The sequence below is a fragment of the Convolutriloba macropyga genome, chromosome 1 (genome assembly GCF_964194025.1).
Source record: "Convolutriloba macropyga chromosome 1, txConMacr16.3, whole genome shotgun sequence".
Taxonomy (NCBI): Eukaryota; Metazoa; Xenacoelomorpha; order Acoela; family Convolutidae; genus Convolutriloba; species Convolutriloba macropyga.
The window spans coordinates 26,549,950-26,575,650 of NC_134468.1; the positions used below are offsets into that span (position 1 = coordinate 26,549,950).

Sequence of the window (25,701 nt, forward strand, 5' to 3'; positions counted from 1 at the left end):
AAATAAATGATTGTCAGGTCATAAATTAATACAATTCTGGGAAGTTTATTTCAGGACTTGTCCTGCTATGTTTTTTAAAATCTGTTCACTATGTTTTTTCTGTCCTGCTATGTTTCTTAAGAATTTATTGTGATTTTGGTCACGACGAAACAGGAAGCGAAAAAACGAGTGGTTTTGGGGCGTGAATTTTTTGCTCTAACTTTGAAGCACAGTTAGAAAACGCTGTTTTGAACAAATTTTCGCTTTCTCGCTAGTGAATTTTTGTTCACATGCGGCATTTTCAATTTCAATTTTTTGGATGGGATTTTTGTTCTAAAAATTTTCCCAATCCATTCATAGTTCATTCTAGGCCTAATTTTTTGCTTGAACCAAATTTTCCTTTCTTGCTAGTGGTTTTTTGTTCACATGCGGCATTTTGACATTGATTTTTGTTTTTTTTGGTCTGATTTTTTAGAAACGGTTTTCCAATTCACTCATAGTCCATTCTAGGTCTTTTTATTTATTCAATGAGAATTTTTTGAATTGTACGTCAGGACTTGTCCTGCTATGTTTTTATTATTGTTGTTTCGGAAGTTCCAACCCGTAATAGCGTTAGTTGATACGTTTTTTTTTGTAGCGTAAGTTTGTAGCGATTATATTAGTCCTGCGGTCTTTTATGCGATTTTTCGAATGGCCAGTTTTTGTCTGCCTATTTTGCTCTTTTGGTCCTCAAAAACAAGATAAACAGGTAAGACCTGGAGGGCATTAAGTAGTTGAGTAGTTTTACTACAGCCTGACGCCTAACTAGTCTCTACATATGCGATTCACCGAAAATTTTGAGGAGACAATTCCACGGTTTGAAGGGTGGTTGTTAATCTTAATTGTTTGCTCCACTGCAGTCATCCCCCTCCTTCTCCGCCTCATCTCTTCTCCCCATCCACTGCCACTTAATCGTCCCCCTCCACCTTCCTCCGCTTGGCTATTCGAATCTTCTCTCCTCCAGCCCTCCCAACCCTACGCCCCCCATCGTTCGACCCCCCATCGTTTGACCCCCCATCTTTTGCCCCCACTCCACTCCCCTCAAAATCTGGCTCTCGTTCATTTAGGAGCAATTCGACCGACGTTATTCGTTTTTTTTTTGCTGAAGTTATTTTTTTGTAGTCTGTTCGAAGTTTTCAGTTCTAACCAGTTGAAAAACTTTAGCGCAATACATTAGATTTTGCTTTTCTGGCCCTATTTCTTTTCATTTATTGTCTTGAAATCTCCAGACAGGTAAGTAGACTGTCTCTTTTGTTAAGTTAGAATTTCATTTGAGCCTAAATGACTTTCTGCTTTGAATCGATTCAAATTTATTCCATTTATGTTCTTTAAGATCTATCAATTCATTTTTCGTGCTTTTTCGTTCTCAATGAGAAGCTAAAAAGGAGTGGATAGTTTAGTGATTACAGACTTTAGTAAATTATTTCATTCACTCTGAACCAATTAAGTTAAGATAGTGAAAATTTTGCACAATACTGCTATAGTAGTCTGACAAATTGGTGTTTTCAATAAATTTTTGGCTCTTTAGAGAAAATTTAACACAAGCAAGATTTTGACTTCTGCTTTTACAGATTTTTTTCTTGAAAGCTGCAGATGATAGATGTGAGCTGATTTTGAATAGGAGCAATTGCGTGATTTACTCAATGGCCAGCTAATAATTTACTTTACCTTGATACCATTTGTTCTCATAAATTATCAGGAAATGTTTGATTTTTGTTCGTATCTGACGTTCTTCACGTTGTCATGTTCGTACTTAGCCATTATAACGACCGGGGTCTTTGTCTTTAATTTTCTAATGAGACTTTGTAAAAACTATTGAATGTTTTTTACAAGTTTTTTAGTTTTGATTGCGTTTTATTGTCCTTCTGTCCATCTTGTCTCAATTTTCAAAAAAGTGCATAAGGTTTCTAGTAAGCGTTATTTGTTTGAATTGTTCTGTTCATTGTGTACATAAGGGTTTTCTTGAAAACTATAACTGACCTTCTGATCTTTTTTGGTTTCTGTTGAAATGAACTATTTTAACCACTTTGAAAAAAAATATATATAATTTTTAAGAAGTTAATGATAGTTGAAATCTTAACTGATTTTGACATTTTTGGCCTGTGGCTAGCTCTATCCCCTGTGGCTAGCTACTGGCAAAGCCAACGGCTCGCCGGTCGTTTGAGAGAAATTCGCCCGACGCTAGTCGGTTATGTTTGTCGTTTTTGTCTTACTGGTTTTGTTAATTTTATTATATGTTTTTCTATCTATAAATTATAAATTTATGTTAGATTCCAAAAAGAGGGAAAATACCATCTAAAGTTGCAGAGTTCCTTTATAATAAAGAAAAATTTGTCAAAAACTTTCAGGCGTCCATAGAAAGGGCTAAATCTTTTATTATCAATTGCTCTGCTCGTCATCTGTTACTTTACTTGCTGAATTAAATCTTTACTGAGTAACGACCTCTAATTGGTACAAAGTATTTGAGCTTAAGATATCCAAACTTCTATTCCATATTTGATAACAACAAGGAGGCTCGGTAATGTGCGTCCGCACATAAGGTTCCGAGCCCGCTCAACCACGTTTTTTACTTTATCGTCCACCAAATGAAGAAGAGATAAGAAACTGTCAAAAATCAATAATTGTTCAAAAGTGATTGATTTTTGCATTTGAAAAATCGCCTTAAGCTCTAACCAATGAAACCAATACAAATGAAGCATTAGCTCATTACAGAGCCGGTGATAGATGCATTTAGAGATAGTAATAGACAAGATAAAGAAGAAAAATCAAATAAAAACAACAAGCATTGCTTACTACCAAAAACTCAAGATCTATCAATTTTTTCTGAAAAAAATTTAATGAAAAAGCCAAAATAGCGTCAAATTTAAATTAAATTTAAACGTATCACAGTTAAGATATGGGAACTGCCTTTATTGAGAATAATTAACAAGTTTTCAGAAAACAAAAAAGGGCAAAGTCAGAAAATACGTTTACACCTTTTTAAAACAATTAATTTCAAAGTCATGAAAGCAATTAGCCATCAACTTAATAAAAGTTTTCAAGGGCTTCATTTAAACTTTTATGGAAAACCATCAAGAACTGCCATTATATCGAAAGTCACACGACTACGAAAAGAACAAATGCATGCAAGAGTCAAGAAGTCATTTCACTTTTGGAAGGAAACTTTATCGAAGCCTATAAGATCATAGTATAATCACTAAAAATACTGAAAATAATCAAATGGGCCTTATTGCAACGCACTAATTCTGATATGCGACTTGTCATTAACGTGTTATTAACATGATAATGGGACAAGGCAGCAAATGAGAACCTAAAAATATTGGAAAATGCCAAAAAAAAGGAAATTGCTGAAAACTCATAGCATCCACGCCAAAAACAGTTCTTCAATTAGCACAAATGCTATTAAGACAACATAATATTTCGCTTGAAGACAAATGCGAATGGGAGCTCTATCTTTAATGAGACTACGCTCAAATATTGCAAAAATAATATTGAAGCTCGCAAATCTCATCAAAACTATCCTTTTTCTAGAAAACCAGTTTTTAAAAACCGTAAGACACATTAATCGTCAGTTTTCAACTAGAGAACTCTAAACAATTTAACTTCTATCTGCTTAGGAAGCCAGTTCTATATATCGTTAGTGACGCTAATCCAAAACACTAATCCAAAGTTTTTATTGCGAATGTTATTGAAGCCAAAAAACCATACGCTTTTTCCTGAAAAATTGTAGGTTCATAAGGCTCCCTTCTGCCAAATATTTTACCTGTTAAAAATTCAGTTTTGATTTGAAATTGTTCTGTTCTATGACTAACATAAAAAAAAACAAAAAAAGCTGAAGTTTTTCAAAAAACATAAAGAGCGCTCCATTAAAATCCGAATAACTTTTGAGCTAAAAAATTCCATAACTATATCAAAGCTGTTTTGTCCCTGGTGCTTCTCAATTAAAACCATAAAAATAAACCAAAGGTTACCGAAATAGGTAATTTGAGCAAAAAGACAATATCAAAAATAAAAAAAGTTTGTTGGATACTTACCTAGTTATGTTACCAAAAAATCAAAACTGTGCTTCATATGGTTAGATAATGTCTTTGAAAGCTTCTTAGATTCTGAAATAGGATTTTGGCTGTTTAGAATCAGTCAAAAGATTACAAAATGAACATCAAATGCTTGAAAATCTAAAGGTTTCATTAAAAATTAACAAAATTAAATAGTCGGAGCCATAAAAACTTCGAGCTTTGCTCATACAGCACAATATTGTTCAAAAAGAATTTATTGGGTTGAAAAAGACATCTTTATTACTGCATCTTAGAATGAGAAGAGACTTTACACTAATTGGGTTGAAAAATTTTGCCAAGAAAAATATTTCATCCCAAAACTCAACGATCAGATCAAACTTTGCCTTGCTATCACTGCTAAGCTCGCAATTGTTCCAAAAAATATTGTTGAAGTTCTATAGCAATTGAAAATCTTAATATATCAAAAATAAACCATGCATTTTTTTCATAATTATCGGTTTAATTAACCGAAAGACCGCATTTTTTTTATTGACTGGAGGCACAATTAGCCCATATTTGAGTAAAGAAAGATCGTTTCAGCTGTTTTCTTACGTATGCATCACCAGTCAAACTGGACAAAGTGGGCCAAATATGAATATGATGCCAATTTTTGTGAACGAAAGAGATAAAATGCTGATTTTTCAAAGAATTTTGAAAACCGGAAGTGTGCCAAACAGTGATTTCAAACAGTTCACCAACTCTCTTCTTTAAACGTAAAATCAACATTTTTTATCATATTTATCGAAAATTGACCAAAATTTAAGCAAAAATCATTTTAAAGAATTTGAACAAAAACAACGGAAGTTAGGCTAACGTTCACAAATCTTCAAACCTCCGTAACTCCTCGGAAAAAACGAAATCGTTTTCATTTGAAAGTTTACGCTTGACAAGGTTTCTTGTGATACCACTAACAATCCTGAACGATAAATATATCGATCGGCGAAAATTGACAAAACAAAAAAAAGCCAATTGAGTATATAGTTCCTCCACCAGTAAAGAGGGTCGGAACAAAGAGTAGATTTTAATTTGAATAAGAGTAGATTTTAAATTTGAAATGCAGTAAAAATTTATCTATAAAATGCATCGTACATCATACATCAGTAAAACAAATTATTTTAAGTATTGTGTAAACATCTCTAAAGCTGTGTCTCAACAAGAATATAGGACTTGTAAAATTTCAATACTTTGACATGCATGATTTTGCCTACATAGCCCGGCGACATTTGAAAATGGAAGTAATTGCTGCATGCTTATCAAATGCCTGTGTGTAACAGGAAGCGGATGTGTGACGTAAACGCCCGCGTCATGAATTGGCGTAATTGGGCAGTTTTCTTTTCAGTCTCTGCTAAGTAGTTGGGAATCACATTTTAGCGGTCGGCTGAGGGATTGTGTAGGATATTAAGGAGGCAAAGAAATGCTGATGATATTGAAGTATTGATTACTTTTGCCCGGCACGCTAGGCAGGAAATGGGCAAGCAGGCAGGAAATGCCCGGACGGAAGGGGAAAACCCCATCATCGTCCCCCTTTCCCCGTATGTCGCTGTATGTTTAAATTTTGTTTGCAAGCAGCTAGTTGAGTAGTAGGATCAGGTATGGGTTGTTGTTTGTTTAATAATCCCAGAAATCAGTTTTTATCCGCAGTGGTGTGCCCACTTGTGAGGAGTGTGCGCATGTGTGTGTGTGTGTGTGTGTGTGTGTGTGTGTGTGTGTGTGTGTGTGTTGGGGGGGGGGGGGTTGCTACATATAATCACGTGTGGTACAGGGGCGTGGTCTATTGTTTTTATTAGCGCTAATAATAAGGACTGTAAGTGACGTCTGATGATAGTTGACCTTTTTACTTTGCATACACAATAGGAAAGGTATCATATCGGATAACCTGACAATTACGCAATAGATGGTTACTTGTGCAATGCTTAGATTAAGATATATAAGTGAAGGAAAATCAGATGTTATTCTGATGAAACGAACATGGGGAAAGACGTACAAGTTATATTGCTAATTAAGAAAAGAATACTTTTAAATTTTACTGAAATGTGCAATTTGACAACCCACCGTTTCAATTAGCAAAATAATTAATTGAAAACGTATATGCTTGTTGTTTTTACAGTAAAAAAAGAATTTTAGGGATTTTAAACAAAGGATTTTAGAAATAGTTGGGATAGAATTAATAGCAGATCAAACTCTGAAGTTTGACGTACAAATTGGGGGTCATTTTTATTGCGCAATAAAGGTACGTCTCGCTTCTAAGTCGCTCAATGTCGTATCGGATAGTTAGTGCTATCTCATATTTAAATATACACCACTCGTCTGCTTTCTTGTTGAGTTTATTTGTCAATTTGTCCCACTTGTAGCCAGTAGTCACTTCATCACTGCGCAGCAATATGATTAAAGCTATGATGATGTTACATTAGGAGATAAATAGATAGATAAAAAGTGATGTGTAGGTTAGATAAGAGTAAGAAGGGAGCCCAGTCTGCAAAAAAAGACGAAATGGAAATAGCAGGGCAGGAAAAGGAAAAGGAAATTTACACAGGAAGTGGATTTATCACATCCGCTCACAACCCAACCGCAACTTCAGCAGTTATACTTTATCTATCTCATTCTATTACAACTGCACACGCATATGCATATAAACACTTCTCACACGTTTATATAGAAAGAGAAATAAAACAACAACTTATCTCTGACTAACCCTAACATAGCCATTACTTATAATCTTACTACCCATAAGGCTTCATTTTTGTTTCTTTCGTCATCAAATTAGACGGATAGAACGGCTAGTGTCTTGTTTGTGTGTTACTGGGACACTAGCTTTACTGTTTAATTGAAACAATTTGATCAAAACTTTATTATTTCGCAAAAACCTTGCGACTTGCAAAACTTCAAAGTTCAGGTGAGTTTTACGTTGATTGCTAGAAAAATAGAACTTAACCAATTGTGTGTAACCCCCCGTGCTTTTTAATGATTGATCTATTTTTCACAAGAAAGATAGATGATGCTTGGCTCTCTCAAACGAAGATCACTATTTGTCTACTAAAGTATCTACTGTTTTCAAAGAAACTGTAGAATTTTTCTAAATATCTTATAACTGAATGCAATTTTTTTAACATCAGCAGTTTGGTTACTGAGAAAAGGTACCCAAACAAAATGGTTTTAGCTTCATCAATCTTCCAGAGAATGTATCTCAAAATTTTATGCATCAAAAAATGAGTAAACTTTGTTGTAATTATATTAGTTCTGCGTTCTTTTTTAAAGCGAGTTTTCGCTTGACCGATTTTTCGTCTGACCATTTTAAATTGGTATTGAAGGTATTTCAAAGTGTTTAATTGCTCTCGAACGAAGTTTGAAGCAGTTATTATAAACATGTGTTTAGGTGTTTGAAAAGAAATTTTAATGCAAAGTTTTTGCTTGACCGTTTTGAGTTTTCGAGTGTCTTTTACGCTCTTGACTATTTGTTTTGCGCGATCTAAATTTCTTTCTCAATCACAAGCTTCATCGGTTGAAACCAAGAGGTAACAGTTCAATTGTAAAAACTTTTACTTTTATTAGTCGTTATAGTGGTAATAACCCCTAATGACGTCAATTGAAGCCACCATAGTAATTTTAGTTACCCCCCATCGAATCAAGCTGCAATAGCTTTGAGCTTCTTCCTGAGATGTTCAAAAATAATTCTTCCGACGTTAATCGGTAATGTGTTTTTAATTGCTCTCAAGCGAAGTTTGTATCAATTATATTAGTCCTACATTTGATGTTTTTGACTTTTAGCCTTCAAAAACGGGATGGACAGGTAATGTGCGGAGGGCATTCAGTTCCCCTAAAGCCTCAGGATTTAATAGTTTCTAAGTATGCTTTTGACCAAAACTGTTTAGGAGACATATATTCAATGTGAGAAGGGAAGTTTTTAGAGTTTGACCCCCAAAACTTTACCCCCAACGCATCTCCCCCACCTCATTCAGCATGAGACGCAGCACGCTGGACCCCCTGCTGCCTTAGCACCCCATAAGCACCCACAATGTCCCTTCAATCAAACTAAAGTTAGACTACCTGAACTGCAACTACTGCCGAAACCAACCGCTCGTTAGTCGTTTCAGAGAAATTCGCCCGAAGTTGGTTGGTTATGTCCTATTGTTTTGCTCATTAAATGAATTCAAAGAGTTGTGTTGGGGTGCTTTCTTTTCAGGACTTGAAGAAGTTTCTGTTCCACTATTTTGATAGGTGACAGAAACATGAAAACGTAAACGATGGAAATTTATGGGACAAACAGAATTGGAAAATTTTTTTGCAATCAAGCTTAGAGATCTAAAGTTGGTTCTTCTGTTGGCACTGTAGCAGTGCTACATACAATGCAAAACTCAATAATTTTTAGTGCTATCTAATGCCATCCTATTGTGCTATTGCTGTAGTCTCTGTCGACATATTGAATCAACCAATCAGGCTATGCCAGCTGGCAAAAAGTATAAACCACCACTATAAAAAGCAGTGAATTTGTAGTAGAAGCACATTTTCCAACTGTGCGAGGATTTAATCCACTGGCTGGCAATTCAAGCCCAGCAGCAGAGGAATAGCCGCAAACAACAACAAGCTCAGCTGAGCGCGGCGGCTAAACGCTTAGCGATATAGCTCGAGCAGTAAGAGCTAATGCTTAGCTTATTTCCTCACATTAGAAGTACATAAAATTATGCGCTATAATAGATAAAGATGACTGTAACTAAGTACGTATTTCCAATTCAACATCTCATTATCCACGCATTTATTTTACTCTAAAATCTGGCGCGCCGAGCAGCAAAAAATTCACACATTAAGAATGTGAGACTTTCTTCCTTTTGTTAACTGTTACCACTATTTTCTTTTTCTTTTTGTCCCCGGAGGGATGAGTTTCTTGCCTTATTTTTGTTGTTATCAATTGATATTATTCTGATTTCGGACTGCGATGTTCAAATTATTTGTCAGTTACATTCCTTTATTATTGAAAACGCCAAAAAGAGCGTTGCCTTTATTTGTTTGCCTTAAATGGCTTTTTGGTGAGGCAGATTTTGCCCACACATTGGTAGCTGAAGATTATTGAATTATTGCCGTAGCAGATGTGTCAACAAAACACAATAACTGGATGCAACGAAGCAATACAAGAGGAGAAAGAATTTCGGATCAACCACAGAAGAAGTCATATTCACAAACTGAAAAAACTTTTCAATTTTCTTAAAACTCGGGTGAGATGTAGCAGTGCTACAGACAATGCAAAACTCAATAATTTTTAGTGCTATCTGATGCAATCCTATTGTGCTATTGCTGTAGTCTCTGTCGACATAGTGAATCAACCAATCAGGCTATGCCAGCTGGCAAAAAGTATAAACCACCACTATAAAAAGCAGTGAATTTGTAGTAGAAGCACTTTTTCCAACTCTGCGAGGATTTAATCCACTGGCTGGCGATTCAAGCCCAGCAGTAGAGGAGTAGCCGCAAACAACAACAAGCTCAGCTGAGCGCGGCGGCTAAATGCTTAGCGATATAGCACGAGCAGTAAGAGCTAATGCTTAGCTTATTTCCTCACATTAGTAGTACATAAAATTATGCGCTATAATAGATAGTGATGACTGTAACTAAGTACGTATTTCCAATTCAACATCTCATTATCCACGCATATATCTTACTCTAAAAGCACCGGCCTTCAAGTATGAGAATGAGCGAGCGAAAGTGACAGAAGGCTCAAGAGAAAGAATTTTGAAAGTACTGTTTCGAAAGTTAGCGTCTGCTGGAGCCGTGTTAGCAGAAACAAACAGGTCAAACATAAATAGCTGTTATGTTATTTTTCAATTATATAATTGTTCCGTCCCCCTTTCTGTGGGGAATGGTATATGCCCAAATCGTTTCTTCTGTTCAGTCAATTTTGCCGATAGATACATCTTGCGTAGAAAGCTATGACTGGTACCACTTGAAAACCGGAAAGCTTTTTGAGTGAAATGTTTTTGTTGGAGGTTTTCTCGATTTTAATTTTTCTTTTGACTATGTTTTGTCGAGAATCAAACTTCTCTGAATATTGGGAACTTTTTGTATTTTTTGTGATACAATAATTGAAAACTTTCGTTTCCTTCCTAATTCTAAAAGCACTGTTTTCAAGAACCAACGAAACTTATATTCGAGCTGCAGTGAGGGATATTGTAACCACTACTATCTAGCAAAGGAATCTGAAATAAAAGTTCTGTCAATTTTTTAATTCACTATTTGCTTCATGTGTTTGCAAGAAACAATTGAAAATAATATCCAGAGAATCTTTGTACTATTTGTAGCTTATCTGGGATATCCTTCAGTAAGATATAAAGATCGCCCATGAGAAGTTGTTTGAACAAATGTTCTACACACTAACCATGCTAGCATGTAAAAAACATGTTTTATTTCGAGTCAGTTTCCTGGATCTGGGAATTATTTTTTTAAAGAATCTTAAAAAAAAATACATCTGTCCTTATTTTGAAATTTGTCGCACACTCTTTTTATAAGTAGGTTTTTCCAAAAATGATGAATCACTCTAATTGATCCTCCTCTTAAAAATCAGACTTTAGAAATTGCATACAGTAGTTTAGAAATGACAATACTCAGATCTGCTGCAAAACAGTTTATGAACAATTTAATAGAAACAAAAGAAAACAACTAAAAGTTTGTGAGAAAACCCTTTTAATCTATTATTTTATCATGATTTTCTTTTTGGTTTTTTATTCATACTTTTGTATTTTGTTGACAACCGTATATCAGAAATTAAGATTTTGTTGCGATAAATAATGCCGAAGAGTTATATAATTCGTTCACAAAATAAAGTACCAAACAACCAAAGGGTAGTTTCACACAGAATTCGAGTGATTTTGATTGAAGACAATTTTTTTTCCTCGATGATTATTTTTTGCATAATTCTGTTCTAACGAATCTCATTTCACAAATTTTCAGTGGTGCTCGAACAGAAGCTTGGTTGGAGAAAAATCAAAGAATTCTTTTAGATGGGTTATGAACGTACTGATTCGAAAGTAGACAAAAAATGAGGCACAGAGAACACATTTTTATTAACAGAAAAATTGTCTGTGATTGGGAAAATTTATGTTTTGGACGCTTAAATCAATGAGTGACACATTAAAAATCAGTAAACAGAAAAGAAACATACCTTGAGATGTGACGAAAAAAAAACGAAATTCAACGTTTCAAAAATAATTTACCAATCATTTTAAAGGCGTATCAACAACTTCCCGGAGGTTGGTGGCAGAATAAATCAGCGCTGAATCAGTATAGAGACATTCTGTTTTTTTAGGATAGCCAGTACTCTGTTCATGTCCTAATTTACACGGACCAGTCTTGCAGTCTTGATTTTTGATTTTTCTTTTGACTATGTTTTGTCGAGAATCAAACTTCTCTGAATATTGGGAACTTTTTGTATTTTTTGTGATACAATAATTGGAAACTTTCGTTTCCTTCCCAATTCTAAAAGCACTGTTTTCAAGAACCAACGAAACTTATATTCGAGCTGCAGTGAGGGATATTGTAACCACTACTATCTAGCAAAGGAATCTGAAATAAAAGTTCTGTCAATTTTTTAATTCACTATTTGCTTCATGTGTTTGCAAGAAACATTTGAAAATAATATCCAGAGAATCTTTGTACTATTTGTAGCTTATCTGGGATATCCTTCAGTAAGATATAAAGATCGCCCATGAGAAGTTGTTTGAACAAATGTTGTACACACTAACCATGCTAGCATGTAAAAAACATGTTTTATTTCGAGTCAGTATCCTGGATCTGGGAATTATTTTTTTAAAGAATCTTAAAAAAAAATGCATCTGTCCTTATTTTGAAATTTATCGCACACTCTTTTTATAAGTAGGTTTTTCTCAATTTTTCCAAAAAAAAATGAATCACTCTAATTGATCCTCCTCTTAAAAATCAGACTTTAGAAATTGCATACAGTAGTTTAGAAATGACAATACTCAGATCTGCTGGAAAACAGTTTATGAACAATTTAATAGAAACAAAAGAAAACAACTAAAAGTTTGTGAGAAAACCCTTTTAATCTATTATTTTATCATGATTTTCTTTTTGGTTTTTTATTCATACTTTTGTATTTTGTTGACAACCGTATATCAGAAATTAAGATTTTGTTGCGATAAATAATGCCGAAGAGTTATATAATTCGTTCACAAAATAAAGTACCAAACAACCAAAGGGTAGTTTCACACAGAATTCGAGTGATTTTGATTGAAGACAATTTTTTTTCCTCGATGATTATTTTTTGCATAATTCTGTTCTAACGAATCTCATTTCACAAATTTTCAGTGGTGCTCGAACAGAAGCTTGGTTGGAGAAAAATCAAAGAATTCTTTTAGATGGGTTATGAACGTACTGATTCGAAAGTAGACAAAAAATGAGGCACAGAGAACACATTTTTATTAACAGAAAAATTGTCTGTGATTGGGAAAATTTATGTTTTGGACGCTTAAATCAATGAGTGACACATTAAAAATCAGTAAACAGAAAAGAAACATACCTTGAGATGTGACGAAAAAAAAACGAAATTCAACGTTTCAAATATAATTTACCAATCATTTTAAAGGCGTATCAACAACTTCCCGGAGGTTGGTGGCAGAATAAATCAGCGCTGAATCAGTATAGAGACATTCTGTTTTTTTAGGATAGCCAGTACTCTGTTCATGTCCTAATTTACACGGACCAGTCTTGCAGTCTTGATCTTTGATTAGAATTTACTTGTGCCAGAAAATTGAGCCGAAAGGAAAATTAGCCGAATGAAACATTAGCCGAAAATGAAATAATAACCAATCACAATTGAGAACGGTCGCAATGTTTTTTGTTGTGATAGACTCATATCAAGCCCCATAGGCTGCTGGCGCATGGCCGCGGGGCATGACCAATTATGTTAATTTAATGTCTATGCGAGTTAGATAATTTCACGTGCAACTTAGGTTTGCATAAAGCGATCATTTCTAACCATTTTTTCTGCTTTTATGCCAAATTTTGACTTATCGATTAGTATTCACGTCGGCTAGTTTTTTAGACACCAAATTTACTGCATGAAAAATAATATGCTTAGCTTAAATCTCACCAACAAGGTTTGATTTATATGCGATTCCAACCTCTGCGTGGGTACTTGTAACCTATAATTTGCGTATAATTTGGTCTGTGGTAATTGCTTACAAACTAGCTTATATATAAATAGTTTTGGATACTATTATAGTAATTACAAGTTTTAAGCTACAAAAGTATGATAATACTCTGCTCAGACTTAGTTTTGGGGTATGAGTAATTTTTAGACTGTACAGTTTAAGTTTAGCTTGGGCTAACTCCATGGCCTCAATATAATCATAACGAAGAAGAATTACACATAAAATAACTTAAAACAGAGATTCAATGTTTCAGAACTAAATTAAATTTTCACACTTGAAATGTGCTGCCTCAGCGCTGAAATGCTCTGAGACTGAAGTCTGGATTGCCATTTTCCAAAAATTCTCTCCGTATGTTATTTTGATCTGCCAGTGAGTGACTAAATTTTGGACAAAAAACTATATCAATGATTTTTTTTCAATCTATACTATTATGTAACTTTAATTTCGTTCGTTTAATTACATTATAGTGTTTTTCTCACCAGTTTTTTAAATTCTAATCTAAGAGCAACTCTGATTTTAACATTTCAGTGAAACAATTCAGACTCAACGCAACGTTATAAAATGAGAACTATCGAGGTTGAACGTTTTCAAAAATGAGTCTGTGAAACTTTTTTGGTACATAGCCTATCGGAGGTTGAAAAGGTTTTTGTGTCACTGGACTAGTATTATTCATTTCCTTTCTTAGTGAAAGTAACACAACGCAAAAAACGAGTGGCATAATTAATTCCCAAAACCATTTTAACGTCAAAAATAAATTTCTAACCTTGAAAGGAACAACAAAAAATTCTGAAATATGAAAAATTCTGATTATTAAATAGAATTGATTACAATTGTAGCATGGAGGCTCAGTAATGTGCGTTGGCACATAATTTTCCAACCCAGCTCATCCACATTTTTGAGTTAATTGGCGACCAAATGAGGAAGAGGTAGAAACTTTCAAAAAATGCATATCTTTCAACAAAAACAAATGGAATAAAATAATACCTTTTTAGAGGGCCGATGAAACTCGTTAAAGGACTACTAATAAGGATAATCATACAAATGAAATAACAAACCATAATTAGGGCCAAAAATCAATGGATATATTTAATAATAATAATAAAATGAAATTCAAACTTGAATCAGATAAAACCTAAACAAAGCAAAATATCCTATATTTCATTAGAAAAGATATGGGACTTGTCCTCAATGCGACTGGGCAACAGGCTGACACAAAAGGAAAAAGGGAACAAAGGTCAAAAACACTATTCAACAAAGGTTTGAAATTCTATTTTGGAAAACAGTTATTTTCAAAGTGAATAAAATCATTATGTACTAATGAAATCACTAAAATGTTCATTTATATCTCCAAAGGAGGCAATTGAGATTTGTCATTATCCAGTGTACGTCATAAGACTACAAAACGAAGGACAAATCCCGGTAGAACTAGAAGGTTAAATCATTGCGTGAAAATTGCAGTGAAATCATAAGTTTTTTATTAAGAACATGGAAATTGTTCAATTGCGCATTTTTTCAAAACTAGTGGGACCTACCCTTAATGTTAGAAATTAAAAAGAAATGATCAATCCTCCAGAATGAACAAGTGTGTAAGAATCACAAACAGTTTTTAAGAAACCTGGAAGTAATAAAGCCGAGAAATAAATGTTTCAAACTAAAACCTTCATAAAGTTTAATTTATAGCTCATGGAAAACAGGTTGCAACGAGTTTTTACAGTGACTAAGCTACAAATTGACCAAACAATGACTTATTGAATGGCGAAGATCAGAGGTCCAAATATGCTTTTGAAAAAATTACTAACAGACAGAAGCTTTCAACTAAAATAATGGATTAACTTGCAACTCCACAGGAGGCCAGTTGCCCCTCTTCAGTCACAAGAGTACAAAGTAACGACAAATACAGGCAGAAGTCGAAACGTCACCAAAAATTTAACGGCGTCACAAAGTCGAAGGCACTATAATTTTAAACCACTATCTGAAACAACCGTAAATCGAAAACCTATAAACTGAAATGGTAAAATAATTTCAACTATGCGTCTTTGTGAAGCAATTGAGAACTATTATCATCAGGTATATGTTGTACCACATCAAAAAAAAGACAAACTCATAAAAACACAAACTTATCAACAAAAAAATAAAAATATTCATTTGAAAACGCTTTTTGCAACGCTGTGATTTCTTCCTAATCTACCTTTTTTTAATCGGACCTGTCAATATTGTGATAATTTGACAAGAAAAAAATGAACCTATAAAATGTTCAATTCTAAAAAAATCAAAAAAACTTTGAAGCTGGTATCAAAACGAGGAATCCAATATTTATAAAACTGTTATAGACATTTACAACCCAAATGAAATGGATTTTGGCCTTTTTTACTGAGAATACGCCAGAAGTTGAGAAAAATAAAAGACAATAGTGGAAAAGTTCAAAAATTCGCCGACTCTTTCTTAAAACAAATATATTCAAGGTCAGCACAGACCTTAGATAACAACTGACAGGATTGTTTAGGTCCAGTTATAGCTCTTACTGACGACTATTGGATCCTTGATGGTTGCGACTAAGTCATTGGACTACGTAAGTTTTATCAAATGAAACTAAGTTATAAGAAGTCCTAAATTTTTTACAAAAACATTTGGTCACATCCATAAAAACCATGAACTTAATAATTGTGCTAAATAATTGAGCCCTGATTTGAAGTTTTTGTTGGGATTTAATATAAAAAACTACAAATGCAGAAAAATTTGGAATAAAAGGCCGCGCCCAGATAAAATTTTAAAAAATCTTATTGTTGGGATCTATGTTGAGATCAGCACATATGGTTCCGTTTTCTATGAAAAAGGTCTGATTTTTGAAAACATAAGCATAAACTCTTTTCAGAAAACTCTAGTCATCGAACAAATTAGCAACCCTCCTCTAATTTTAAGGATTACACCAATAACACTACCGTTAAGAATTTCAACATATTTTTACCAAAATCGCTGAGAATTGGGACAAAAATTACGGAAACTTTAAAAAAAACATCGTAATTCGGCCGATTATTCGCAAAATTTCAAATCTCTATAAGTCCCTGTAAAAACGAAATTCACAAAATTTTTTGAAGTCCTTGTTCTACGCTGGACGGGCTTAATTATGATACTACTCACAACTCACTCCAAATGATTGTAGCGGTCGGCTAATATTGACTGAACAAAAAACCCATTTGAGTATAAAACTCATCTCGCCACTAAAGTAATACTAAACCATTAGGTTCCGGTTGTTGTGGTTGTCTCGATGCAAGAAACATGAAGAAGTGTAAATCTTTTTTTTGCAAAAAAAGAGGAATTAACATATTCATTGTTGGTTCCAAAAAATATCTGACACGTTGTTCTAAAACAGCAACATTTGAAAATTCTAAAACAGCACCAAAGCGTAGAAGAATTAAACAGATGCAGATATCAACGACTGTAACAGCTAAGAACGCGCCGCTGACGGAAGAGCTGGTGAAATAGCGCTAGGCACAAAAGTATTGTGAAAAGTATCAAACACGCTATTTTGAACAGTTTTCTTGTATTATAATGTTTTGACGCCAAACGTAGACCATTTAAAAATAACGAAAAAGTACTTGTTGTCTCGTACGAACAAAATTTCATTTTGGCAATAACTATAGATAAAAAAATTGAGATGGAAAACATGTTAATAGTCATATTAGTGTTTCTTTCAAATTTTTAAAACTGTTTATTTTTCTGGTTCCTAATAAAAGAGAAACTAGCTAGTAATTCAAAACGTTCTGGGATACGAAAAAGAATGAAAATGTTCAAAAATTATTGCAAATTACAACAAAAAAATTTTAAAACTTTTTACATCAATCAACATAATTTTGCGAAGTTTAAATTTTGAGCTTTCATATTGAGAAAATTGATCTGGCAGAACCAAAAAGAGTATCATTTGCGTGCATAATTGGCCGAAGTAAAAATTAAGATCGATTCAACATTTAATTTGTCATAATATTTTTTATTAATTGCTCTTGAACGAAGTTCATAGCAATTATTGTAAACGTGTGTTTCTGTTTTTTTATGCAAAATTTTCGCTTGACAATTTTGACTTTTCTTGTGACTTTTACGCCCTTGATTTTTTGTGTTTTGCGTGCTCTAAAATTCTTTCTCAATCACAATTTCAAGCAGCTGAACTCAATTGGCGGCAATTTAATACTAAACGTCAACTGAAAAGTGCGCCAAAATTGGTGCCATTTTTTACTTTAAATCTTAATAGTGGTGTATGTTAACCTCTAATGTGATTATTTTTAGCCCACTATTGAACTTCTTAGTCCCATTTAGGCTCCCCCCCCCCTCCCCGACTGAAGCAGGCTGCAATTCATTAGAGCTCCCACTAATCGTTCGAGAGCAATTCTTCCGAGGTTTAGTCGGTTATGTTTTTAGTTGTTTTTCCTCGGCTGGACTAATTTGTACTTTAGGTCTCTTTGCTGATAGTTAAGATTTTATACTAATAAAACTCCTTAGTGTTAATTTGATTTGATTAAGTTTGATTTGATTAGTGTTAAAATAATTTGATAGTGTTAACATTTTTTCTAAATTTGTCCACATGTAAGCTGCATGTTTGTTACTGCAATGCCCAAATTCATTTGGCCTATTGTATATAATACGTAGAATTATTTGGAAAAACATCATTAAGAAGAAAATTGTGAATTTAAAAATTAAATGCTCATGAAAGACAACCATTCAGAAAAAATTTATTAGCATCCCAGAAACATGAAAATGTCACAGCATGAAAACTCTTGAATCACAGAATTCGACGACCAATAGTTCAATTATTTCTCAAGCTAAATGGATTTTTCAACTACCTAAAATTTTTGGAATGATACTTACTGAATAACGCCAATTCTGTGATATCACCAATTTTGAAATCACAAAACCGATACCACCAGTGATATCACCAAAACTGATACCGCCAAAGATATCACTAAAACTGATTCTACCAGTAATATCACCAAAACTGATTCCACCAGTGATATCATCAGTGATATCAACAATTCTGATTTCACCAAAACTGATACCACCAGTGATATCATCAAAACTGATACCACCAATGATATCACCAAAACTGATTCCACCAGTGATATCACCAAAACTGATACCAACAATGATATCACCGAAGCTGCTTCCACCAGTGATATCACCAAAACTGATACCACCAGTGACATCATCAGTGATATCGCCAATTCTGAATTCACCAAAGTGATTCCACCAGTGATATCACCAAAAATGATACCAACAATGATATCACCAAAACTGATACCACCAGTGATATCACTAAAACTGATACCACCAATGATATCACCAAAACTGATTCCACCACTGATATCACCAAAACTGATACCACCAATGATATCACCAAAACTGACTCCACCAGTGATATCATCAAAACTGATACCACCAGTGACATCATCAGTGAAATCGCCAAATCTGAGTTCACCAAAAATGATTCTACCAGTGATATCACCGAAAGTGATGCTGACAGTGATATCACCAAAACCGATGCCACCAGTGACATCATTAGTGATATCGCCAATTCTGAATTCACCAAAAGTAATTCCACCAGTGATATCACAAAAACTGATACCACCAGTGACATTTGAAAATCATCATTAAGAAGAAAATTGTGAATTTAAAGATTAAATGCTCATGAAAGACAACCATTCAGAAAAAAATTTATTAACTTCCCAGAAACATGAAAATGTCACAGCATGAAAACTCTTGAATCGAAGAATCCGACGACCAATCGTTCAATTATTTATCCAGCTAAATGGTTTTTCAACTACCTAAAATTTTTGGAATGATACCTACTGAATAACGCCAATTCTGTGATATCACCAATTTTGAATTCACCAAAACCGATACCACCAGTGATATCACCAAAGCTGATACCGCCAGAGATGTCACCAAAACTGCTTCCATCAGTAATATCACAAAAACTGATTCAACCAGTGATATCACCTAAATTGATACCACCAGTGATATCACCAAAATTGATACCACCAGTGACATCATCAGTGATATAGCCACTTCTGAATTCACCAAAAATGATACCACCAGTGATATCACCGAAACTGATGCCGACTGTGATATCACCAAAACTGATAACACCACTGATATCACCAAAGGAATTCCACTAGTGATATCACTAAAACTGAATCCACCAGTGCCAGTTGGAAAATCATCATTAAGAAGAAAATAGTAAATTTAAAGACTAAATGCTCATGAAAGACAACCACTCAGAACAAATTTATTAGCATCTCAGAAACATGACAATGTCACGGCATGAAAACTTTTGAATCGCAGAATTTAACGACCAATCATTCAAGTATTTCTCAAGCTAAATGGATTTTTCAACTACCCAAAATTTTTGGAATGATACCTACTGAATAACGCTAATTCTCTGATATCACCAATTTTCAATTCACCAAAACCGATACCACCACTGATATCACCAAAACTGATACGGCCAGTGACATCAACAAAACTGATTCCACCAGTAATATCACCTAAACTGACTCCACCAGTGATATCATCAAAGCTGATACCACCAATGATATCCCCAGAACTGATTCCACCAGTGATATCACCAAAATTGATACCGCCAGTGATATCAACAAAACTGATTCCACCAGTAATATCACCAAAACTGATCCCACCAGTGATATCACCACAACTGATACCACCAGTGATATCACCAAAACTGATACCAGCGGTGATATCATCAGTGATATCACCAATTCTGAATTAACCAAAACTGATACCACCAGTGATATCACCAAAACTGATACCACCAATGATATCCCCAGAACTGATTCCACCAGTGATATCACCAAAATTGATACCGCCAGTGGTATCAACAAAACTGCTTCCACCAGTAATATCACCAAAACTGATCCCACCAGTGATATCACCACAACTGATACCACCAGTGATATCACCAAAACTGATACCAGCAGTGATATCATCAGTGATATCACGAATTCTGAGTTCACAAAAACTGAAACCACCAGTGATATCACCAAAACTGCTACCACCAATGTTATCACCAGAACTGATTCCACCAGTGATATCACCAAAAACTGATACCACCAGTGACATCATCAGTGATTTCACCAATTCTGAATTCACCAAAACTGGTACCACAAGTGATATCACCAAAACCGATACCACCAATGATATCACCAGAACTGATTCCACCAGTGATATCACCAAAACTGATACCACCAGTGATATCACCGAAACTGATGCCGACAGTGATGTCACGAAAATTGATACCTCCAGTGATATCACCAAAACTGATTCCACCAGTGATATCACCAAAACTGATACCACCAGTGACATCATCTGTGATATCACCAATTCTGAATTCACCAAAACTGATACGAACAATGATATCACCAAAACTGATACTACCAATGATATCAACAAAACGTACTCCACCAGTGATGTCAACAAAACTGATAACACCAGTGAAATCATCAGTGGTATCACCAATTATGAATTCAACAAAAATGATATCACCAGTGATATCATCAAAAGAGATACCACCAGTGATATCATCAAAACTGATACCACCAGTGATAACAACAAAACTGATACCACCAATGATATCACCAAGACTGATTCCACCAGTGATATCACCAAACCTGATACCACCAGTGACATCATCGGTGATATCACCAATTCTGAATTCACCAAAAATGATACCACCAGTGATATCACCAAAACTGATACCGCCATTGTTATCACCAAAACTGACACCACCAGTGATATCACCAAAACTGATACCACCAGTGATATCACCAAAACTGATACCGCCATTTATATCACCACAACTGACACCCTCTGATATCACCAATTCAGTTGGTATCAGAAAATTTTGGGTAGTTGAAAGATCCAATTAGCTTGAGAAATAATTGAATGATCGGTTGTCGAATTCAGCGATTCGACTGCAAAGTTTTCATACGGTGACATTTTTTTATTTTTCTAGGATGCGTATAAAATTTTTGCGAATGGTAATCTTTCATTAGCAGGTTTAAAACTCAGGTTTAAAAACATCATATTAGCAATTGGTAGGAGTAAACGTTTCGTGTTGACTTTTATCTGTATCTCTGCTCCCTTTTCGAGTTTGCGAATGAATATTTTCGTAGCTGGTTCTTTTCATAGAATTGGTTTCAATGCTGTGCAGTGCTAATGCAATGCTTGATAGATTAACTTCTAGTTCTGGTTTTTGTTTTATGAATGGATTGTTTTCGGCCTTAGGCATCCGCATCCTTAGTTATCTCACTATCGGAATGAAGAGGTCTATATTCTATCAAGAAGCCCAAATGAGGAAAACAAAATTTAACTGCAAATCAATGTAGTGGCGACTTGGAACTTTTACTTTTATAGTTAGCGTTAGCCGCCAGTTTTTCAAATTTCTAATTATATTTGCTCAACTTTGTTGGTATAGATTTTTTTAAAAAATAGATTGAAAGAACTGTTAATTCCGGAAATTCCGCTTTCACACAATTTTTAGGCAACGCTCTGTTTCGGAATCAGATCGGAAATGATCTCAGATCTTTTTCCCTAAAACTGCATGCCTTCTGTAGCAGCCCATTTGGTTACTGGATTTGAGATCATCTTTTTGCAATAGGAGATTGACTTATTCAAACAATGAGCCAACTGTTAGGAAAGATGCCGTGCAGTGACGATGCTTTGTTTCCATGACAACCAAGTGCAGCACATAGTGATGATGATGTTGATGAGATGTGTGTATAGCTTCCTGTCTTCTTAATCCGTCCCGTACATCCGCCCCTCGCTTCCGCTGTCCTCCCTTTTCCTTCTTTCCCTTCTTCCTGTCACCCTCTCCGCTCTTTGCTTCCCTTTTCCTCTTCTCTCCCCCTCCCCACTCCTTTTCTGTTTTTTGAACTGAATTTGAGGACTCAACCCCTCCTTCAGCGGTCTGTCCATAGGCAGTCGTCTTTCGTCCTGTTTATTTCGAATACCTCTGCCTTCTTTTTCTCTCCCACTTTTCAAAAGTAATCTCTTGTTGTCCTGTCAAATTTCTTCACCTATTTCCACTGTTTTGTCCCCACTCTTCCGCTTATTCTTGTTCATCTCTTTCTTCTTCAATCCCCTCTCCCCCTTTCCATTTCTGTCCCGCTCTTCTTCCTTGCTCTGTTTTAAGAGTTAGCATCATTCTTCCTCCTTTTATTGCGTCATTTTCTGCTGGTCATTATCACTATAAGAAAACTGCGCTTCCGTTTTTATTTATCATAAACTAACAACTCTAATCTGTAAGCACCATTCTTTTTTTATGCCGAAGTAGAAATTTTGCTTTTGTTAAATTCTTCACCCCTGTTCTCTAGTGGTTGATTTGAAAACTAAAATTCAACAAAGTTTGGCTTTCTCTGCCAATGATGGATGCTTAACTTTATCATGATAAATTCAATAGCCAATTGAAAAGTGTGAAAAATTACAAAAATTAAATCCAAAAGTGAGTTTAGTTTCTGCCTTCATAATTATAAGCTGCGCTGTTTTAACTAGTATACAGCGGGGATAAAATTGTTGTAGCTGCTCCCAACTTAGTGAGGTGGAAAAGTTCTCTAGTGTCCCTATTTCAGTGAGCGTCGAAGTGGGCCGGTGATCTCACTTAGGAAGAGCGGTTTGGCCGTCTTTATCGGAAATCAAGCCGTCTGTTTTTCTAGAATGCTTTCACTTTTTCCTAGACAATTGAGGACGGCTCATCCTTTCTTCTTTTATTAACGCCACCATATAAGCCTCATTTTTCAAAGAGAGAACAACAGTAGAACACTTCGGACAAAACGGCAATCCTTATTGTTACTGCTTCACTAAAACTCCTCGCAGGGTATGTTTCACCTTCTTTCTGTCTGAAAATCCCTTTTCCAAATTTATAAATGAACAATTATTAATTGCTCGCTGCCATCTTCAAACGTTCAAGAATTTTTAAACCTTTTTTAAGTTCCCTTGGTTCATGACGTTTCAGGATCAACATGCTGATAGTCAAATTTAAAGATCACACATTTTTCATTGTTGTTAATAATTAATCAAAGTTTACATTTTTCATTGCCATTATCTAACTTTGCTGAAGATTTTTACATAGAACTTGTGACGAAATGCAATGAAACAAGTATGAATGGAGAAACAATTCAGTAGAAAAATTACGAAGTAATGCGCCATTCGAGGAGTCCGATCAAATTCCACTCAGAAAAATGCAACAGAAAATGATCAACATCTAAGCTATTATTAAATTAATGGAAGCAATTTGCGGGTCCTGTTTGATATTTTCTACCTAGAAAATTTATTTCTAATATCTTAATCTGGCCTATTTGATTTCTTTCGGTTTAACTGCTCTCGAACAAAGTTTGTAACAATTATTTGAGTGCTGTTAATCTTATTGATTAATTACTCCCAAACGAAGTCTGTAATAATTATATTAGTCTTATCGGTCTTTTTTATGCGATTTTTTGCTTGACCAATTTTTCGTCTGACGCTTTTGGCTTTTCTTCCTCAAAAACGGGATAAACAGGTAGCACCCAGCGGGCATTAAGTGCTCTTAGAACCTTTCAGTTCACTACTCTTAAAGTATGCGATTCACCGAATCTGTTTTGGAGACTTATACTCATATTGCGAAGGGCGGTCCGTAGAGATTGACTCCCCACCACTGTTGCCCCCCCCCCCCACTGTTTCCACCCCATCAGCCCCCGGTGCCCCCCTCCCGCTGCGCTCACCTACGCCCCTCCAATTAAACTAAATCAAGCCTCACTAAACTGTGCCTATCTATTGACGAAGCCAACCGCTCGCCGGTCGTTTGAGAGCAATTCGCCCGACGTTAGTCAGTTTTGTTATTTTTTGTTGGACTGCTTTTTGTATTACGCTTTTAAATTCTTGTTTCCAAAAACCAGATAAACAGTTAAATTGCGGAGGGCATTAAGTAGCTGAGCAGGTCCCTTAGATTAGTACACTATACTATTCTCTGTGATTCACTGAAACTGCTGTGGAGACAAGAAATCGTTTTGCGTAGAGAGGTCCTTGGAGATTTGTCTCTCCTCGCACCCTGCAACTTTCCCCATCCACCATCCTTCTTCTGGCGATCTGGACCCTCATCCCTATCCAGCATTCCCAAACCCCCTCTCGTCCCGCCCCCACTCCCAGTGTCTCCTTCCACACTAAACCCGCACGCTTGACCCCAGTGCTTGATGCTATAATGTTAGCATCTCTATCCCCCAGCTGGCTAATACCGAAGCCAATGAGTTCAGATGAGATATACATGTATGTGAAGCATGTAAAAGACAACACTGTTTAGTAGCCGCGAAGCGATAGCTGAGGCTATTATTGGCCTTCTCTTGGTTTTTTACAATTCAAAGAAGTCTTTTTTAAGATCTCTTTTTTTAAAACCAAATTTCGCTATTTCGCTAGTGGTTTTTTGTTCAAAAGCTGCATTTTAATTTCCATTTTCTGTTTTTTTTAGTAAATTTTTTGATCTGATTTTTTTAGAAATGTCATTCCCAGCTTACTCATAGTCCTTGCTAGGTCTTTGCGGATAAATGGAAATAATTTGTCGATAAAACGAAAAAAGCTCATAAATCTAGGCATAAATCTCTGCGTGCCAACGTTGCTGCACTAAAGGCCTCATGTATTGCAAGGAAAGTCTTTCTTTTTGTCTTGCAACAAATCATTCAATTAATTGCTGACTTTTCTAGCAATCATATTAGCCCTGTGGTCCTTCTAGTTGCTCTCAAGCGAAGTTTGAAATTTTTTTAACCGTTTTGGTCTTTTATGCAAAGTTTTTGCCTGGCCGTTTTTGGGCTTTTGTTCTATAACAATTTAATTTCTTGAGTGACTTTACCACAATTTAGTTCTTCATTTTTGAGTGATCTAAGTTGCTGTCGTGCTGAAAGTTCGTTGCTAAAACTGATTGTTGGCAAAAAGCAAGGAAAACCATTGTGGCTGATCGCTTAAGATGACTGACAACTTGCAGGGCAGTAGTTTATAAACCTTGTGGGGTCGTTTTTTGCGCCCATAAAACAATTCTAAACTTGGCCTCCTTCTAAACTGGCTCGTCCCCGCCTGTCATTCACGAGAATTTCACCCGAATGTAGTCAGTTTATAGTTATTATGTTATTTTCCGCTTGACAGATTTTTATCTGACCAATTTGACTTTTCGACCTCAAAAATGGGATTAACAGGTGACTCCCAGAGGGCATAAAGTTCTCTCAGGTTCTTACGCCTTACCTAGCACTCTCGGGGTCTCTAAGTATGCAATCTCACCAAAACTATTTTCAGGAGACAATTTTATGGTGCCATTGTGTTTTCTTAAATTTAAAAATTTGACCCCCGTCAGTCACCTCCTCCCCCTAACATTTCCCAAGTTCACCCTCCTCCGCTTGTCGATTTATAACTCCCTCTTGTCAAACCCTCCCAACCCTACCTTCCTCTCCATCAAT

At 35.3% G+C, this 25,701-nt stretch overlaps 2 protein-coding genes across 6 annotated transcripts in view; both read left to right on the forward strand.

Annotated features, from left to right (window-relative positions):
- LOC142337224 (uncharacterized) overlaps positions 1 to 25,701 on the forward strand; it is a 644,691-nt gene that overhangs the window by 374,553 nt on the left and 244,437 nt on the right. The gene's annotated exons all lie outside the window — the stretch shown is intronic.
- The window catches only part of LOC142337165 (uncharacterized), a 60,938-nt gene that overhangs the window by 22,283 nt on the left and 12,954 nt on the right, over positions 1 to 25,701 (forward strand). The window contains exon 1 of one of the 5 annotated variants that reach the window (XM_075386301.1): positions 5,812 to 6,966. The exons of 2 other annotated variants lie outside the window; for them this stretch is intronic. The gene's annotated coding sequence lies outside the window, so the exon portion shown is untranslated. Of the gene's footprint in view, positions 1 to 5,811; positions 6,967 to 21,784; positions 22,531 to 22,754; positions 23,103 to 25,701 lie in introns of those variants that run through there. 2 more of the 5 variants (XM_075386333.1, XM_075386309.1) reach the window with 2 other exon arrangements.